A 19,662-nucleotide genomic window follows, 5' to 3' on the forward strand; every position below is an offset into this window, starting at 1 on the left:
ACGGCGACAATGGGACAGAAGAGGGCTAAGAGTGGAAATGAATCGACCGTGGCCTTGATCAAGGTACAGCCTAATGTGAAACTGGAAACCACAGAAAACCATCTTCAGGATTGCCAACAATGCGGTTCGAACACACTATCTCCAAAATGAAAGCGGACAGCTACGGGAAGTTTGCCTTAGCGTGCTGTGAAGAGCATCTGCCTCTGAACAGGAAAGACCTATAAGAGAAAAAGGTTAGGATAAAGGAAGTAAGTTCGTGATAAATCCTTAAATTAGAATCATGAACTTCCCAATTGCAGACTAAGAATTTCAACTTTACTACTACAGTAGTTCCTTGAGTTCTCAACAGATGTCTAGCTACTTGCATCGGTCTTCATCGCGCTGTCATGGGCACATGACGCTCATTCAAAGATTTAACACGAACTTGCCCGTATCACGAGCATAGTTTCCTTTACCCTATTACCAGAGTTCACAAAATTACCAAACTAGACTTTTAACTAGCTCTATGAGCTGTAAACGACGAACGAGAGTCAACGCATTGATCGCTGCATCTAAATCAAAGGAGCATATTTTCGATGTAATAAATCACTGAGGACGATCATATGTTTATAGCGTGGAGATAAACACATATTCTACTATGGCTGTCTGACGGGAAGTCGCTGGATGCCGGCTAAGGGGTGCGAGGGGTAATCATGGCTACTGCGCATGTGCCAATCTCAAGTCTCAAGGCCTGACAATAAACATCTGTTGCGAACTGAGGTGCTGTGTTGCTGTGAAGTTTCAAAGTGGTAATGCAGTTGTGTTTTAGTTACATATTAACTTAAGTACTCCATAATTAACAGTTTAATAATGAACATGCATATGTTTCAGAGAGTTTTCACTGCCTGTCACGACTTAAGCTTTATTCGACCCTGTAATAATTAAGAGGGTAATTCCTCAAGACAGTATTATTGGACCTTTATGTTTTTTTATACATATAAATGGTATGAGTAAAGAAGTGGAATCAGAGATAAGACTTTTTGCGGATGATGTTATTTTCTGTATAGAGTAATAAATTGTGCCCAACTGCAAAATGACCTCGATAATGTTGCGAGATGGACAGTAGGCAATGGCATGATGATAAACGGGGTTAAAAGTCAGGTTGTGGTTTTCACGAATAGGAAAAGTCCTCTCAGTTTTAATTGCTGCGTTGGTGGGGTGAAAGTTCCTTTTGGAGATCAGTGTAAGTACCTAGGTGTTAAAACAAGGAAAGATTTTTATTGGGGTAATTACATAAATGTGATTGCAAATAAGGGCTACAGATCTCTGCACATGGTTATGAGGGTGTTTAGGGGTTGTAGTAAAGATGCAAAGGAGAGGGCATGTAAGTCTTTGGTAAGACCCCAACTAGAGTATGGTTCTGGTGTATGGATTCTTCACCAGGATTGCTTGATTCAAGAACTGGAAAATGTACAAATAAAAGCAGATCGATTTGTTCTGGGTGATTTCCGATAAAAGAATAGCTTTACAAAAATGTTCCAAAGTTTGGGCTGGGAAGACTTGGGAGAAAGGAGACAAGCTGCTCAACTAAGTGGTATGTTCCAAGTTGTCAGTGGAGAGATGGCCTGGAATGATATCGGTAAGCGAATAAGTTTGAGTGGTGTCTTTAAAAGTAGGAAATATCACAATATGAAGATAAAGCTGGAATTTAAGAGGACAAATTGGGGCAAATATTCGTTTATAAGAAGGGGAGTTGGGGATTGGAATAACTTACCAAGGGAGATGTTCAATAAATTTCCACTTTCTGTGCAATAACTTAAGAAAATGCAAGGAAAACAACAGATAGGGAATCTGCCACCTGGGCGACTGCACTAAATGCAGATAAGTAGTGATTGATTGATTGATTGATTGATTGATTGATTGATTGATTGATTGATTGATTGATTGATTGATTGATTGATTGATTGATTGATTGATTGATTGATTGATTGATTGATTGATTGATTAGAGGGTGGTAGGCCTACCTGTTATCGTGCCGTACCTACAAACTGCCGCGAGTTCTCGTATAAACCGAAGACCGCCACACTGTCCATTCAGTATTGATCCAAGATTATGGTGGTTTGGCGGAAGTCAATAATGCCCGTGAGAGACAACAATGCTGGTGCAGCGGCAACAATGTCTGCGGGCCGACAGCAAACAAAATATACAAACGGGGAATTGTCATGGCTCTTACAGTACCACATTTTGTTCGAAAATAATGTTAGAAGATTTGACGGTAAAACTGCTCCAGGTCACAAGACGATAACATTTTATTATTATTATTATTATTATTATTATTATTATTATTATTATTATTATTATTATTATTATTATGTCCGGCTCCATGGCTAAATGGTTACCGTGCTGGCCTTTGTATGTGCCGTCTTCATCATCATTTCGCCCTCATCACGATGTGCAGGTTGCCTAGGGGCGTCAAATCAAAAGACCTGCACCAGACCACACGGCATTTCATTATTATTATTATTATTATTATTATTATTATTATTATTATTATTATTATTATTATTATTATTACCAAAACCCCATGGCACACTAGCCCCCCGGAGGGCCATGGCCTACTAAGCGACCACTGCTCAGCCCAGGGCCTGCAGATTATGAGATGTCGTGTGGTCATCACGACGAATCCTGTCGGCCGTTATTCTTGGCTTTCTAGACCGGAGTCGCTATCTCACCGTCAGATAGCTCCTCAATTGTAATCACGTATGCTGAGTGGACCTCGAACCAAACCTCAGATCCAGGTAAAAAAAACCTGACCTGGCCGAGAATCGAACCCGGCGCCTCCGGGTCAGAGGCAGGCAAGTTACCACTACACCGCGGGGCCGGCATTATTGCTATTATTATTATTATTATTATTATTATTATTATTATTATTATTATTATTAATATTATTATTATCAGTACTAGTAGTAGTAGTAATTCCACTCTGTCTTGTGTTGGGATTTTCATAGAAAAATCACATAATGTCAAGACGGGCATCTGCCCTCAAACCTCTAGCCAAATCCAACCACTGTTACTCCAGCGACCCCAAAAGTATCTGGCATAAGCTAAAGAAAAATTTCTTATTCGTCTTATTATTATTGTTATTATTATTTTTTTAAATTACTCGATGAATTACTCAATTATATGAGCTGCATGTCACACGGTTGGAGACCTGCGTGCTGATAAGGCTGCCTGCCACATGTGGAACCAGACACTGGCTGATGGATAATGCTAGGTGGCGTTACTGACGGAGCGGCGCTGTCGCTATTTTTAAAGTACATTAGCAGAACCCTTTCCGACACACTCGCGCTCTTTCCATCAACTGTTGCATACAATCACATCCATAATGCCCTTCTTGGGAGGCACTTTTCATACTTTCTCTACTTTATTCGAACTTCCTCCCAAATTGACGACTCGAAAGAGCGGCCATATATCCTGCCAAGTGACATAAAGAGCAGGAGTGTGGCAAAAGAAAACCGCTGTCATCAGTCTAATCTGTGATAAAAGACCATTTTTCCTCTCCCTTTAAGAAAATGCTCCCTTCTTCGTTGTTCCAATCTTTAAGTACCGCCTCTTTGGCTGAGTGGTCAGTATCCTGGTCTTCGATCCTTTGGCCCAAAGTTCGATTCCTGGTAGGGTCGACGGGGACAGGGTGTTTCTGCAACTCTTACACTGCATACTACACATTCTCCCCTTATACACGGCAGGCGCTAACCAATGTCGTCGGAGGGTCTGCTTTACAAAGGCTGCAGTAGTGGCGGTGATTATTGTTTTGTACGTTAATTGTCATATCACTCGAAAAACAGATGACTAATTTATGCGAGAATCATTGAAATTTATCAAGAAGGAAACCAATCTCACCCGACTTTGAGAGTCCTCTTGTGGGGTAGAGTGGTCAGGTTTATTCTCGTCCATCTGCTGTGTGTCTCCTGGAGATAACCGGGTATTCATTTCCGTTGAAGGGTGAGTGGCCTCTAATCCGGAAGTTCTTTTCTAAATTTCACAACTTCCAAACGAGGAGTCGATCCAACACGCTGGGTAGCTCCTGCTAATATTCCTGTAGTTGTTGAAAGGATCTGTGCCATCACTCCCTCATCCACTTAAGACTAGCTCCCTCCGGAAGGTGTCATGTAAGGACACGTGTGTTGTGTAGCTGATTGGTTGGAGACGCGTGTGGACTTTGCAAACGCAACTTCCTGCGTTAAGTGCTCCAGTTTATCTGGTGGACAGACCTTTCTGCTACGAAGTTATTTATACTTCCCGTCTACATCACAAACCTCTCTCAGCAAAACTTCCGCGCAATTTATTGTAACCGGCCTGCTTACTGAAACTTTCTTTGGTCAAGGTGCAGTATCCACTAATTATGTGACAGACACGTGGTTGAATCAGTAGATTTACAGGCATGTTAAAGAACACCTTGTAGGACACAAGTCTTGCACTTCAGTGTAACTTAAAGCCTACATCTGGAGAAGAGACGGTGAATTATTCCTATTATTGTACGCAGCACATAAACATGTATATGCATCTTCATTATGAGAGCCCGGAAGTTCAGGCATTTATTTTTGCTAAAATAGGCAGGCAAATAAGCACTTAACGTTTAGGATATAGGCAGTAAAAGTAATTAGGCATTTATAATGATAAAATGGACACTAAAATAATAAAGATGCTTTAATCTACGTCACGTTTTAGCAGGCTTACTTAATCTTACATCCTCCTGTGGGTGGTGATGATAGAATAATATCAACGGTATCCCCTGTCTATCGTAAGAGGAGGCGACTAAAAGCGGGATCAGAGCCTCTCAACTTGGGAGTGTGGGTTCGCGACCACGGTTCCCGTAGCTGAGTCCGGCATTGCTTTCACTTACTTGTGTCAGGTTCCTCGCTCTTACCTTTCCTGTCTGACCTCCCTTGGTCAACTCTTGTTCTTTTCCCACTCCAACGGAAGTAGATTTGCGAGACCTACGGAGTCTTTCATTTTCATGCTCTTCCCTTTCTTTTGCCGATAGCTTCATTTTTCCAAGTACCGGACCTCTCCCATTTGCCCTCTGATTAGTGTTCTTCTTGTTCTTAAAACAATAATCACCACCACCACCACCACTTATTTTTACGTAGCAGGGACGGGACCTGGCCACCCTCTCGACCATTTGGCTTGTGGAGTTTTCGGTAGAGATTTGTGTAATATGTAAACTACATTTATTAAGTTAAAATGATTCTTCATTATTATTACTAAAGCGGATTGTAATTATATGTTTTCTTTTTCCATTGATTAATTTTAATACATAAATAAGAGCAGAAAATATCCACAACTTAAATAAGGCAAAAAGACATTAAACTATGAAATAGGCTACGGAAGCTAAAATAGGCAAGAAAGGCAAAATAATGATTGGTCCTACCGTTCCCAAACGTACGGAAACATGTTTGTCTCTATGTGACACTTAGACATATCCATCCATTTAAAAAAAAAGGCATTTAGACAAATTTCCGGGTCCTAGTCATTATAAACTATCCGGCTCATGGCTCCACTGAGAGCAACTGCGTATTAGTCATTGCTCAAAGGAGTTACAATGCATCATAAGTAGGGCCAAATCCACACAAACGCACACGAGGTGTCAATTCGAAGGACATGCATCAGGCCTCTCCGGAGGCCATACGCTTTTAAAATTATATCCTGTTAATCCTTTCACAGTTCAATCTGCAAGATCATGAGATTTAACTGAGTGCCTCCACAGTCCTCTATTTGCAAGTAGCTCTAAACCCTACGTTAGTTCCAAACATCTTATCTTTTAATCTTTAGATACTCGCGGTCAGTTTTCCCCCTTTATTACTCGCGCGGGGTCTTTAAGGCCTCCGGGAGTGTATACATTGAAAAAATACCCTAATTACAATACAATTGCATCTTATTTTACTGCAAATACTGCACCACATTAAAAAGTATGTTTACTAGAAATCAAAACGCATTAAGTATCATAAAGTTCATGACAGTGTTCTTTTATTCAGATTACAGACAATTCTCACATATTTTCCTCATGTGTTCTCCACAGGCATGTTCCTTGCATTTTTCACATCTAGTTTTTATTCTCCTGTCCTTTGACCTAGGGCAAATCACGCATCTCTTTCATGAATTGTCTGGCTCCTTTATATCTTCCCTGTCACCATTATCTGTACGTAGTTTTTTCTTGAGATTTCTACGCTGGCTAGGTATAGCAGCACGCGCCAACAGCCATGGTTTTATGAGTTCTTTCGCCAGCTCTTTCAAAAATACTCCCTTTGGCATGTTTTTCTCGTGGCTGGAATTGAATTTCCATACAACGAAAGTGTTGATACGAACCACATTGAAGAGATGATAGAAGACAACGAGTGTCCATCTGTTGGTTTGTCGTGCTACGTTGTAAGTTTGGCATAACTTGTCATTTGTGTCTACAGTACCGTACACCACCTTTCGTGCTATTATAAAAATGAACTATTTACGATTTCTTCTTCTCATCCTCTTCAATAGCTACCATGATGCATGCTGGAGATCAGTATTACTGCTTTATGATTGCTGAATATTTCACAGTCTGGATCAGAATCAGAAGCAACTGGGGCATCATCATCGTCGTTGTCTTCTTCTACTTCTTCTCCTAAAAGCCACTGTTCAGTATCCTGTACTTGACGACTGTGCCTTCCAGCCATATTCATCTGCAAGTGGAATACAAATAGAAGTAACCCAGAAATATGAGAGAAAATCGCTCTATTTGCTGCACTGTATCTCGTGTCAAAGTAAAAGCGTCTTATACTGTAGGTTATAGGCTTACCTTTGTATGTTAACAATTCCCAGACATCACAAGGGATTAAGATGCTGGCCAAAATATGTGTATGACACGTTCACATCATCAAAACTAAATAAATAATTAGTTATACGCAATATGTGCAAGAATATGAAAAGAGTTACCTCAGTTTATTTTCATACGTAATTACTCGCGTGGGGTCTTCCAGGCCTGGCCACTTCTCTCCACTGAGTACCTTAGTTGGCATCAGTGAGCCAACTACTGAACTGAGCTCCCCTTCCTACTACATGAAGCTATTGCATGTGTCAAGGTCACACGTAGTCACTTCGGGAAAATATAACAATTTAAAAAGGGAGTGGGGCCTCAAAGACCCCGCGCGAGTAATTAAAGGTTAATCATTAATAACTGAGTCTAATCTTCGTCACATTGGTCTCCCTCTAAACCTCTTTCCCTCCGTGGCCGAATCCATTATTCTCCTATACAATCCATCCTCCTCCATTCATCTCATATAATCCAGCTACTGAAGACTGTATATACGTACAGCTTCTTGGGAGAAAGGAGACGAGCTGCTTGTCTAAGTGGTATGTTCCGAGCTGTCAGTGGAGAGATGGCGTGGAATGACATTAGTAGACGAATAAGTTTGATAATACAGTAATGTTATTTGATTTGCGTCCAACTAACTAAGTTTACGGTTTCCGCAAACGCCGAGGTGCCGGAATTCAGTCCCACAGGAGTTCTTTTACGTGTCAGTAAATCTAACGACACGAGGCTGACATCTATGAGCACCTTCAAATACTACCGGACTGAACCAGGATTAAACCTGCCAAGTTGGAGTCAGAAGACTAGCGCCTCAATCGCCTGAGCTACTCAGCCCGGATAATAAGTTTGAGTGGTGTTTTTAAAAATAGGAAAGATCACAATATGAAGATAACGTTGGAATCTGAGAGGACAAATTGGATTAAATATTAGTTTATAGGAAGAGGAGTTAACTACTGGAATAATTTACGAAGGGCGATGTTCAATATATTTCCAAATCCATTGCAATTATTTAAGACAAAACTAGCTAAGCAAGAGAGAGGAATTCTGCCACCTTGGAGACTGCCCTATATACAGATAAGTGGTGATTGATTGACTGACTGTTTGATTGATTGATTGATTGATTGATTGATTGATTGATTGATTGATTGATTGATTGATTGATTGATTGATTGATTGATTGATTTAAAGTGTTGGGAAACATAGCTTTTAATAATAATAATGTTATTTGTTTTACGTCCCACTAACTACTCTTTTACGGTTTTCGGAGACGCCGAGGTGCCGGGTTTTAGTCCCGCAGGAGTTCTTTTACGTGCCAGTAAATCTACCGACACGAGGCTGACGTATTTGAGCACCTTCAAATACCACCGGACTGAGCCAGGATCGAACCTGCCAAGTTGGGGTCAGAAGGCCAGCGCCTTAACCGTCTGAGCCACTCAGCCCGGCAACATAGCTTTTATCCAGGGACGTAGCCAGGAGGAGGTTGCTGGTTGTTAGACCGCCCCCATGGATTTTTTTTACCAAAAGGAAATAAACAGAAACTGACAATAAACAATAACCGGGTGAGTTGGCCGTGCGGTTAGGGGCGCGCGGTTGTGAGCTTCCACCCGGGAGATAGTGGGTTCGAATCCCACTGTCGGCAGCCCTGAAGATGGTTTTCCGTGGTTTCCCATTTCCACACTAGGCAAATGCTGGGGCTGTACCTTAATTAAGACCACGGCCGCTTCCTTCCAACTCCTACGCCCTTCCTATACCATCGTCGCAATAAGGCCTACGTGTGTCGGTGCGACGTTAAGCCACTAGCAGACAGAATAAACAACAAATCAAATAATATACAGAGACTTAATTGTAGAACCAACAGATCTGTAATTCACTTGTATCAGTGTCGTTATAATGACAAGTCATTCATGCACCTTCATTGTGTTCTACCATCGTTTTGTAACTACATCATCATTTCGTCCCCCCTTCCAATCAGGCAATGCTGGTGGCTACGCTACTGCTTTTATCTCATCATTTCGTATACCCTCCTGCCATTGTTCCCACCTTTAGGCACCAGAAATCCCCTTCGCTACGTTCATGTCTGTTACTTCTAACTTATGAATAAGTTACTATCTACTATGTCCACACAGGTTTCACTGCAGTTCAGCAAATTCGGGCTGAAAACAGACCGATGTAATAATTGTTTCACCCGAATACTAATTTATTTCTTAAAGAATAGCGTTGATCGCAATTGCGAACTCACTGCATTAACTCTGCTGCACTTTACTTCGATTTAGCTTAGTAACAAATCATCCTAGAAGAATATCTATATTCAGCAAAATACTGAATCTTTCAAGAAATAGCCTCAGGCGTTGCATTTTAATAGTGTCTTTTATTTCAGCACGTAAGTCTTGATCCTTTGCTCGATTTCAATGTTCATCCAGCTAGAAATATTTTTCGAATTCTCTTTAGTTACGCACAGTTATGATATTTCTGCTATACAAGAAGGAAGTGGGGTTTCTTGAGTTTCGTCGAAAAGTATGGAGTGTGTACAATCCAATAAGTATCCTACCATAATTTATTTTTTACAGTTTTACGCCCCACCGACACAGATAGGTCTCATGAGGACGATGGAAGAAGAAATGGCTAAGAATTGGAAAGAAGTATCCATCGTCTTAATTAAGGTACAACCCCATCGTTTGCCTCGTGTGAAAATGGGAAATCGTGAAAAATAACCATCTTCAGGGCTGCCGACAGCGGGGTTCGAACACAATTTATTTAGAAGGCTGGTTAAGGTGTATGGTGTCGCATATCTATGGCAACGTTGATGTGGCCCAGGGTCATTATTTTGAATTATAATTTAAATAAACATTTCCTTTTAACGTATGTATATATCAACAAGTAATGATCCGATCTTTATACGACCGCGAAATGCCGGGAAACAAATGGCAAAGTTAAGTTTTACTTCAAAATATTTTCCTCTCAGTAAACTTACAGGGTTCACTTCTAAGGAACAAAGCTATTGGTGTCTAGTTTGGAGACAATCCGATCATATCTACTACAACAGGTCGTGAAAATAAAGTGTTCAAATTGAAAGTTTTATAGAAGAGAAACTTTCTTCTCCTAGATAAGGAATTACTAAAATCTACACACTAATTTTCACATAATCAAGGAGTATTTGGGTTGAATTTTGAGTCTGTTTCATCATTTTTACGATATACTTACTTACTTACTGGTCGGCTCTACACTTCTTGTAGGTCCTTGGCCTCCTTTATCACCTGCCTCCATTCATCTCGGTCCTCAGCTTTTCTTCTCCAACGTTTAACTCCTAACTTTCTAAGGTCATCCTCAACATAATATCCTTTTTTCCTTCTCTTTAGCCGTTTTTCTCGCCGGTTCGTCACCAAGTTTTCCAGTCCTGCTTTATTCATTCTTAAGGTATCCGTAACAGTTGTTTTTACGAGGTAGGGGAGTTAACCCTACGCTCAACCCCCAACCTGGAGGACCAGGGTATCACTCTTAGTCTGGATCATCACCTTAGACCTGTCCGGCTTGGGTGGCCCTACCAGGAGCAGATGCTCCCGGGGGCATAGCTCTAAGGATCATTTGACCACGCAAGCCTCCAATAAACACCCGGCAAAATATATTTTGCTTTCGTCAAGGTGGTGATACCTTCGGGAGGATTTTTACGATATAATTAGAGTAAATGAAATGTTAAAGGTAAGGTAATGCTTACTTTTCACAGAACAAAATCAGCCAAACCTACGCAATTATTCTGATATATCCAAGAAGTAATCTATGTGTACCAAATTTGGAAACGTCAAATCCGTTTACAAGACCGCTACTCAAAATCACCCATGCATGAATCTAGATGAATGCGTTTAGTAGTCAAATTCACTGTTTCAAAGTAGCCTATAGGTAGACCTCATTGTGCTTGGCAAACATCCATAATCTATATTTTAATAGAGTTTACTAAAAAAAGCTTTATCTAATCCGTCCGTCCGTTCTACTAGACCGACTTACTTCTTTTTGTTTGATTCTCTCCGGAATTACCTGCCGGTGAATGATAAGGCATTGATGGGTCTCTTAAGTTCAGTCATCCTTGAGTAATCATAAAGACAAATCATTGAATGATCACTCCAATAATTGGCCAACGGCCGCAGCCGTGTTGAAACACCGGATCCCGTGAGATCTCCGAAGTTAAGCAACATTAGGCGTGGTCAGGAGTTGGATGGGTTGCCACGCGCTGTTGGTGGGTGGGTAAGGGAATGGAGGAGCGGAAAGGAACTGGCCACCCTACCGCACGTAAACTCCGGTTCAGGAACACCTCTGCGGAGGTTTGGACCTGCCTTCGGGCAGAATAACCCTTACCTTACCCAATAATTGCAGGCGAAGGCTTATCCTAACCCGCAATACATTCTGTATTTAGCGGGTTGCTAAGCAACTAACACTTTCAATATTCTGATATAATGTGGATTTCATCCTTTGTAATGTCATTACATGTAACGAGGTTTTATTACTAGCTGACAAGCCAGAGAATATACAATTCCTCTCATCACGGAAGAATACTATTCCCTGCTAGATACTCTTTGATTCTCTAACCCTTCCCAGCTTCCAAGTATATTCCGAAGATGTCAGAGCGTAACTAATAACTTGTATGCAGCTAGAAGAAAAAAATGTATGTGAATCAGATCCCATCAGGACTTACGCGTTAGACATTATTATCTGGGAACACCTATTGAAGACTAACCTAGCTACATTAGAAAGAGTGAAAACTACGTATCTTGAAAGAAGTACTCCGCCTGGTTAAAAAAAACGCTCCTTCGGGACTAACCTATAAGCTCGCAAGACAACCCTTCTATGTAGATCTGTGATTAAAAATACCATTGCTTTCTACGAAAATACCAAGCTTTACATCAAAAACTGCGGGATAAAGAAACGAGTATATGAATAAATGTTTATCAAACAGACACCATGATGACGTCAAAATGGATGAATTCTGACTACAAGCTGCGGCATACCATAACGCGCTTCTTATTAAAATGTTCATAAAACCATTGAAAAGTGCAGGCAAAACTATGACAGGCATATCAAGACGAGTTATCTGACTTATTTATAACTAACGGAGGAGCACGCGATCTCTAGTTTATAATAAGTAATAATTTACACTCCTTCAGCTTTATCCATCCCATTCAATAAAGTCACAAAACTGGTTTTAGACATTTTTTAAACCAAGCCACTCCACTCAAACATAACTTACTTCACTAAAGTTAATTCAACTCGTGTTAGCCATGAGAGCAAGCAAAGATGAACGACAATCCTAATTCAATCGATAATAATAATCAACCAAAGGCTTTTAAATTGGTTTTCTTCTTGTTCTTCTAGTTCCCTCAATCCTGTGGTATTCTGCCAAATGGGTTACTTGTGTGAGAGATGTTCCGGTTGCATGCATTAAGCAGTCTGTCTAACGTCCACGTTCTCTTTTCCCAGGGACATTTCCTAGAAATGTGTTGCGGTCAAAGAATTGGAAAATTCTTCGCTGGCCAACTGTCGATAGCTTGATACTGATGCTCAGTCCCTTGAGGATGAACTCTTCTCTCTCAAATGTTCACCTAGTGAAGTTCACGTTTCAGCACCGTAGAAGAAGATAGAAAATACTATAAAATGAATTTAAAATCCTCAGCATGTTTCCAGTCATTAGAAATGGTCAGGAGTGGAATGAATGAAGCCTCCATCTAGCGGCGAGGATAGGAACTGAGCCGGCTGCCGAAGCCTGTCGCACTCTTATGGTGCGATGATTAATGACTGGCAGATGAAATGGAATGATATTGGAGAGTGTTTCTGGAGTGAAAGACGACAGGGAAAACCGGAGTACCCGGAGAAAAGCATGTCCCGCCTCCGTTTTGTCCAGCACAAATCTCACATAGAGTGACCGGGATTTGAACCACGGAACTCAGTGGTGAGAGGCCTGCCACCTGAGCCACGGAGGCTCTATAGAAAATTCTAGAGTCTGGCCTAATTTCATCGTCAGCCCTACTGAAATGGGGTGATCCTTCAAAATGGTGAAAACCATTCATATTCTAGTTGTTGCTAATTATAATAGCCTCAAGATACCACATATCTTTCAATTCGCCTGAAGGCACTGGATACATTCATGTTATCCAACCATATCAATAATTAATTACCAAAACCCAAGAAAAATAATCCAAACCCGCGAGCTGTTTTAAAATCTCCCGAAACCTACCACATACGACGTGGGGTGCATCATATCAATTATCTCCATATATAATACATTATAACTCTCAGGATAATAATAATAATTTCGTGAGGCTATTTCTAGCCGGGTGCAGCCCTTGTAAGCCAGGGTGGGCGGCATCTGCCATGTGTAGGTAACTGCGTGTTATTGTGGTTTAGGAGAGTGTTATGTGTGGTGCGTGAGTTGCAGGTATGTTGGGGACAGCACAAACATCCAGCCCCCGAGCCTTTGGAATTAACCAATGAAGGTTAAAATCTCCGACCCTGCCGGGAATCGAACCCGGGTCCCTCTGAACCGAAGGCCAGTACGCTGAACATTCAGCCAACGAGTCAGACACTCTCAGGATGTTCGTATAGTAAGTGAGATTGAATCAAGGTGCAGTAAAGCTAAAGCAGTGAGCTCGCAGTTGCAACGAACAGTATTCTGTAAGAAGGAAGTCAGCTCACGGACGAAACTATCTTGTCTGTTCTCAGACCAACTTTGTTATAGGGGAGTGAAAGCTGGGTGTACTCAGGATATCTTATTCATAAGTTAGAAATAACAGACATGAAAGTAGTGAGAATGATTGCTTGTACAAACAGGTAGGAACAATGGCAGGAGAGTACTCGGAATGATGATATGAACGATAAGTTAACAATGAACTCGATGGTTAGAGCTGTACGCATAAACAGGCTCCGGTGATGGGGTCATGTGAGGCGAATGGAGGAGGGTGTCTTATCGATGAGAATAATGAACTTTGTTGTGAAGAAGTAGAGAGAGACCAAGACGACGATCGTTAGGCTCAATTTCTAACGATGTAAAGATAAGAGGTATAGAAGATCACAGAACTATTTACAAATAGAGGATTATGGCGGCGATTAGTAATTTCACAGAGGCTGGCAGACTGAGCGCTGAAAGGCACAACGGTCTATAATGAAGATAAATAATATCTACGGATTTAATGTTACTTATATTTGTAACATTTTCCCCTAAAATACATTCTATTTACTAGAAAACGAGGCGAAAAACGCAGAAGGTGCACCGGTAACAACATCCCTGCAACTCACACACCGCATAAAACACTATCCTCCACCACAATAACACGCAGTTACCTACACATTGCCAGATGCCGCCTACCCTCATCGGAGGGTCTGCCTTACAAGGCTAGAAATGGCCAAACGAAATTATTTATACTCATATGAAGTGTAGGCGGTTGTTGCTAGGATGTCACGAACCACTACCATAACGCTACAATCATAGCATTTGAAAAGAACTTGCCTAAAACTTCGCAGTGGGACAGGTCCTTTAAGACCACCTCAGATGAAATGCTCTGCTAACGGAGCGGCTAAGCGGTTTATGAATTTGCTAGTTTATGTTTATGGATAGCAAACATTTGAAGGGATATGAGAACCAAGAAAACAAACTGAGAGCCCGTCACTAATGAAGCACTCCAAGACCCTTGCTTCCGGAAATACTCCCTCAATAAGCCGTCTGCCATTCATCTGGTCACATCTTGAGTGCGTTCTTATGAGGAGAATTCTCACTGTATAGACCCAGTGCTTGAAAGAGTAAGGAATCTGCCCATTGTAAGGCCGGTTTATGGTTATTGAGGCTGTATATTTCAGAATTATGACTTGTTTCTGAGCAGGTAGTCATTTTCTTCCTTAGCAATGATATCAGTATTTCCCGTACCGCACTAGGCTGTACCCAGCGTTCCCAGGTAAGTGTCAATTTTATGGTCCCTCTTCTAAAATGTGAAAAATTCTCTTCTACCCCGCTGTTGCAATGTGGGCTGCACTTGGGCTATTATCCTCGTCACGTGAGAGGTAGGTGCTGTTATTAGGGTGTTAGAAGAACCGACAAAGGGTAGGGCACTGTGCCCCACAGTGGGAACTTCCAGGGCCACCCAGTCCTCTGCATTGTTCACACTGCCTTCTAAAGGTGTGCACAAAAAGCGTTAAGTGAGTTTTTCTTAAATTGGCTAAAGCTATGTTTAGTGCTATACATCTTCATAATGGACGCAAGCCAAAGAAGAAATGGAATGTTTGGTTGCTGTCTCTTCCCATATAGAAAGGAAAGAAAATTAGGCCATTATTGGCACGGTTAGCAGGGGCTAAATGAAACTCTAAAATTATGAAGTTATCTTATTAGGCCATTCATTAGGAAAATAACTTAAGGGCTGTAATTCCTTCTCAAAGTGGTAGGTGTCAACCATTCATACCAAACAGTACTAAGCATAGGCCCACAGACAGAAAATAAGATCTAAGGAAAAATAGCCCTTAAAATCTAATTAAACATAAATATAGGCCTACTGGGGAGCTGAAATGACTATGAGATGGCATTAATTACATACGGTACCCCAATAACCCCAGCACGTAAAATTTGGATCAGTGTAGACTAGTATATAAAATGATAGAGGATTTCACCATTTCTGACTGGTACAAACGGTGTTACTTAATATTACGGGAACTTCTACAAAGTTTAATAGAACAAGATCGAGCGAGTTGGGCGTGCGATTAGAGTCGCGTAGCCGTGAGCTTGCATCCGGGAGATAGTGGGTTCGAGCCCCGCTGTCGGCAGTCCTGAAGATGGTTTTCCGTGGTTTCCCATTTTCACACCAGGCAAATGCTGGGGCTGTACCTTAATTAAGGCCACAGCCGCTTCCTCCCCACACTTAGGCGTTTCCTATCCCATTGTCGCCATAAAACGTTTCTGTGTCGGTGCGACGTAAAAAAGAAAAAAAAGGAAAAAAGAAAAAGGAAAATAGAAGATGACTTTTCTCGCAACATCTTTTGTTATAATTGGATTGGTTCCGTCGGTTTGTCTGTAATTATGGTGAGCCATTTATAAATTATAATCTACTATTGACAGAAATACCTAACATTAAATGTTCGTAAACAAATGGTTCATAAAATTCCTTGCAAAAGTTTACAAAAAGGTAAGAAAGTAACATCTTGAAATCTTGTCACTGGCAAGTGATAGCAGTGATGTGGAAATTAATGTACCTCTCATCCAAATCCAAACCCCATGGCGCAGAAGTCCCAAAGGTCCATGGCCTACCAAGCGACCGCTGCTCAGCCTGAAGGCCTGCAAATTACGAGGTGCCGTGTGGTCAGCACGACGAATCCTCTCGGCCGTTATTTTTGGCTTCCTAGACCGAATGTACCTCTGATACTGGAAATAATTACTCCCTTTACACAAAGAGTAAGTAACTTGAATTCGGGGGAAGTCATTCTAAAGATTTAAGTGTCTTTAGATTTCTACACTGTATGATTTCATTCCGTGTGTTCTATCGTTATCAGGAGGGAAACATTAAAAATACAGGTATATAAGTGAGCACACTCAAATTTATGGCGACATAATTAAATCGTCTCCCTGAATAGGCATTTCTGAAAAGTGTTAACCGGGAACACCGTTGCAGAGATCACCAGATCGGGCGAGTTGGCGGTGCAATTAGAGGGGCGCAGCTGTGAGCTTGCATCCGGGAGATAGTGGGTTCGAATCCCAATGCTGGGCATGTACCTTAATTAAGGGCACGGACGCTGTCTTCCCAGTTCTAGCCCTTTTCCATCCTTCCATTGCCGAAAACCTTCGATGTGTTAGTGCGATATTAAAAACTATTATTATTTAAGGGAAATGAAGATTCGTTTACATGAATAATGTAAGTTTTTTTTTTTTTTGCTATTGACTTTACGTCGCACTGACACAGATATGTCTTATGGCGACGATGGGACAAGTGTGCCTGGTGTGAAAATGGGAAATTACGGTAAACCATCTTCAGGGCTGCCGACAGTGGGGTTCGAACCTACTATCTCCCTAATACTGGATACTGGCCGCACTTAAGCGACTGCAGTTATCGAGCTCGGTGTAAGTTGTTTTTGTGAGTACTTTACAATACGGAGTATAATACATGTGAGTGAATAGAATGCTTTGTTGCTGTGTACTTTACAATACGGAGTATAATACATGTGATTGAATAGAATGCTTTGTCGCTGAGTACTTTACAATACGGAGTATAATACATGTGAGTGAATAGAATGCTTTGTTGCTGAGTACTTTACAATACGGAGTATAATACATGTGAGTGAATAGAATGCTTTGTTGCTGAGTACTTTACAATACTGATTATAATACATGTGAGTGAATAGAATGCTTTGTTGCAAGTTCAATTATTTAAATTTTTAAAATTGGTTTCCTAAAACGGAGTAATTCCCAATGTAGGGTAATAAGGGGTTCCTAATTTGGAATGGTATTTCTGGGGGAAATATGTAAATTGTTATACGTTACATGGCAACACCAAACGATGAATTTATTGAACGCGATCGGTTGGTGCCTAAAATCGAAATTCAGGGTTCAATTCCGACACGATTAGTGTATTAATGTTGAAATGAATTGGCGTATGGCTTTTATTGCCGGGAGTGTCCGAGGACATGTTCGGCTCGCCAGGTGCAGGTCTTTCGATTTGACACCCGTAGGTGACCTGCGCGTCGTGATGAGGATGAAATGATGATGAAGACGACACATACACCCAGCCCCAGTGCCAGTGAAATTAACCAATGATGGTTAAAATTCCCGACCCTGCCGGGAATCGAACCCGGGACCTCTGTGACCAGCACGCTAACCATTTAGCCATGGAGCCGGACTATTAATGTTGAAAATATTTCTTAGCAGGGAAAGTATTAAGATACTTACGAAAAACGTAAAATTAAGCACTTTCCTCAATTGTGTCAAACGTTGAAGGACTAATGGGCCCGGGAAGGCTTGAAATTATGAGTCTTGGATAGCTCTGTCAAATTAAAATAACACATTTCGAAAATCACTTCCAGCCTAAACGCAGTTCCGGAAAAAATGTCCAAAATGCCTTGTTTCTTTACTCGTCTTCTTTTTTTATTCAAATCCTTGCCAAATCAACGTATTTACATAATTATTTCTGTAATGTGTTCCTTGGTGCAATATCCTCAGGCGTTTTTTTTTTTGATTTTGTGAGAAATCTCCACACCGAATGTAGTTATAAGGGCTTAAGTGAAACTCTGCATTGACTGATATTGGCGCTCGTAGCGGCAGTCCTGCTAAACTAATCGACCAGATAAAATGATTAAGAAAAGGATTGTAATTTTTGGGAATAAATAAATAATATATTCTCATACTCTATTACATTTTATTTACCTAAAATTCGTAGCTCATATCGCTAGATGTCTTCAACATTGAGTTGCTTGCCTAACTGTCGATCTTTTTCTTACTGTAATGAATGAAATGGCGTATGGCTTTTAGTGCCGGGAGTGTCCGAGGAAATGTTCGGCTCGCCGAATGCAGGTTTTTATTTGACGCCCTTACGTGACCTGCGCGTCGTGATGAGGATGAAAAGATGATGAAGACAACACATACACCCAGCGCTCGTGCCAGCGAAATTAACCAATTATGGTTAAAATTCACGACCCTGCACGGAATCGAACCAAGGACCCCTGTGACCAAAGGCCAGCAAGCTAAGCAATTAGCCATGGAGCTGGACCATACTTTAATGTTTATGCTGTTCACCATTGTAGTCTACTTCTTGCTTACTTTGCGCACACGATTTTCGCAGCAGAATTTGTTTGAATCATCGGTTGCACAAGCAGTGTGGGCCCACTTGAGTGATTTACAATACCCCGTCCAAGGTTCTCCTTCTCGGTAATCCGAGGAAATCCCTACACAATTGAGACATTCTGTATCGTCGTCATCGTCAGTGTCTTTCCTTATCCGTGTTCCAATACCAGAGGCACAACTACACTCCAGTGGTCGCGCGGATCACAATAGTGATCCAGCCGCTTAGTTTTTTCGCTCCTGTTTTTGGTATGACTGTTGACCTTGAGCATCTGTGCATCTTGCTCGCGCCCCAACCCCTCTCTGATAACGCAGTAGTCTGCTAACCTTGACTGATGGTTCTTGTGTTATAAAACAATTTATTCTTATGGATCACAACTGTGATTCGCGCGACCACCAGCCTGACTTCTTTTGACTTTGTTTGTTCTTATATTACGGTGTTTAAGCTAAGTTCATATGCATGTGTATACTCCGTTTTATGAGTTTATATTAATTATTCGTATACAAGTACGAAATGGATGACTATGAGAATATAAATCGTTGGCTGAATGAACCAGACAGTGAGGTACCTCAAAAACATTATGGAGGGAGTGAGACAAATCACAATGTCCGGTAATTTTTCAGGTATTTATTTATAAATGGATGCATAATTATATTATATTGTACAGAAAAGTACGGATCACAATTGTGATCCGCGCGACCACCGGAGTGCTATTTTTTTTTTGTCGCACCGACACAGATAGGTCATATGGTGACGGTGGGACAGAAAATGCCTTGGAGTGGGAAGGAAGGGGCGATGGCCGTGGCCAGAATTTTCCTGGTGTGAAAACGGGAAACCACAGAAAACCATCTTCAGGGCTGCCGACAGTGGGGTTCGAACCCACTATCTCCCGGATGCAAGCTCACAGCTGCCCGACGCTAACCGCACGGCCAACTCGCCCGGTCAACCGGAGTGTCAGTCATCTTCAGAGGAGGATGAAGACTTAACGAAGCATTTTGTTTCTTTCCCAGCCGAATTTATTGGTTTGGGTTCCAGAGCTCGTTTGTA

This window comes from Anabrus simplex, chromosome 4 (genome assembly GCF_040414725.1).
Source record: "Anabrus simplex isolate iqAnaSimp1 chromosome 4, ASM4041472v1, whole genome shotgun sequence".
In the NCBI taxonomy this organism is placed as follows: Eukaryota; Metazoa; Arthropoda; class Insecta; order Orthoptera; family Tettigoniidae; genus Anabrus; species Anabrus simplex.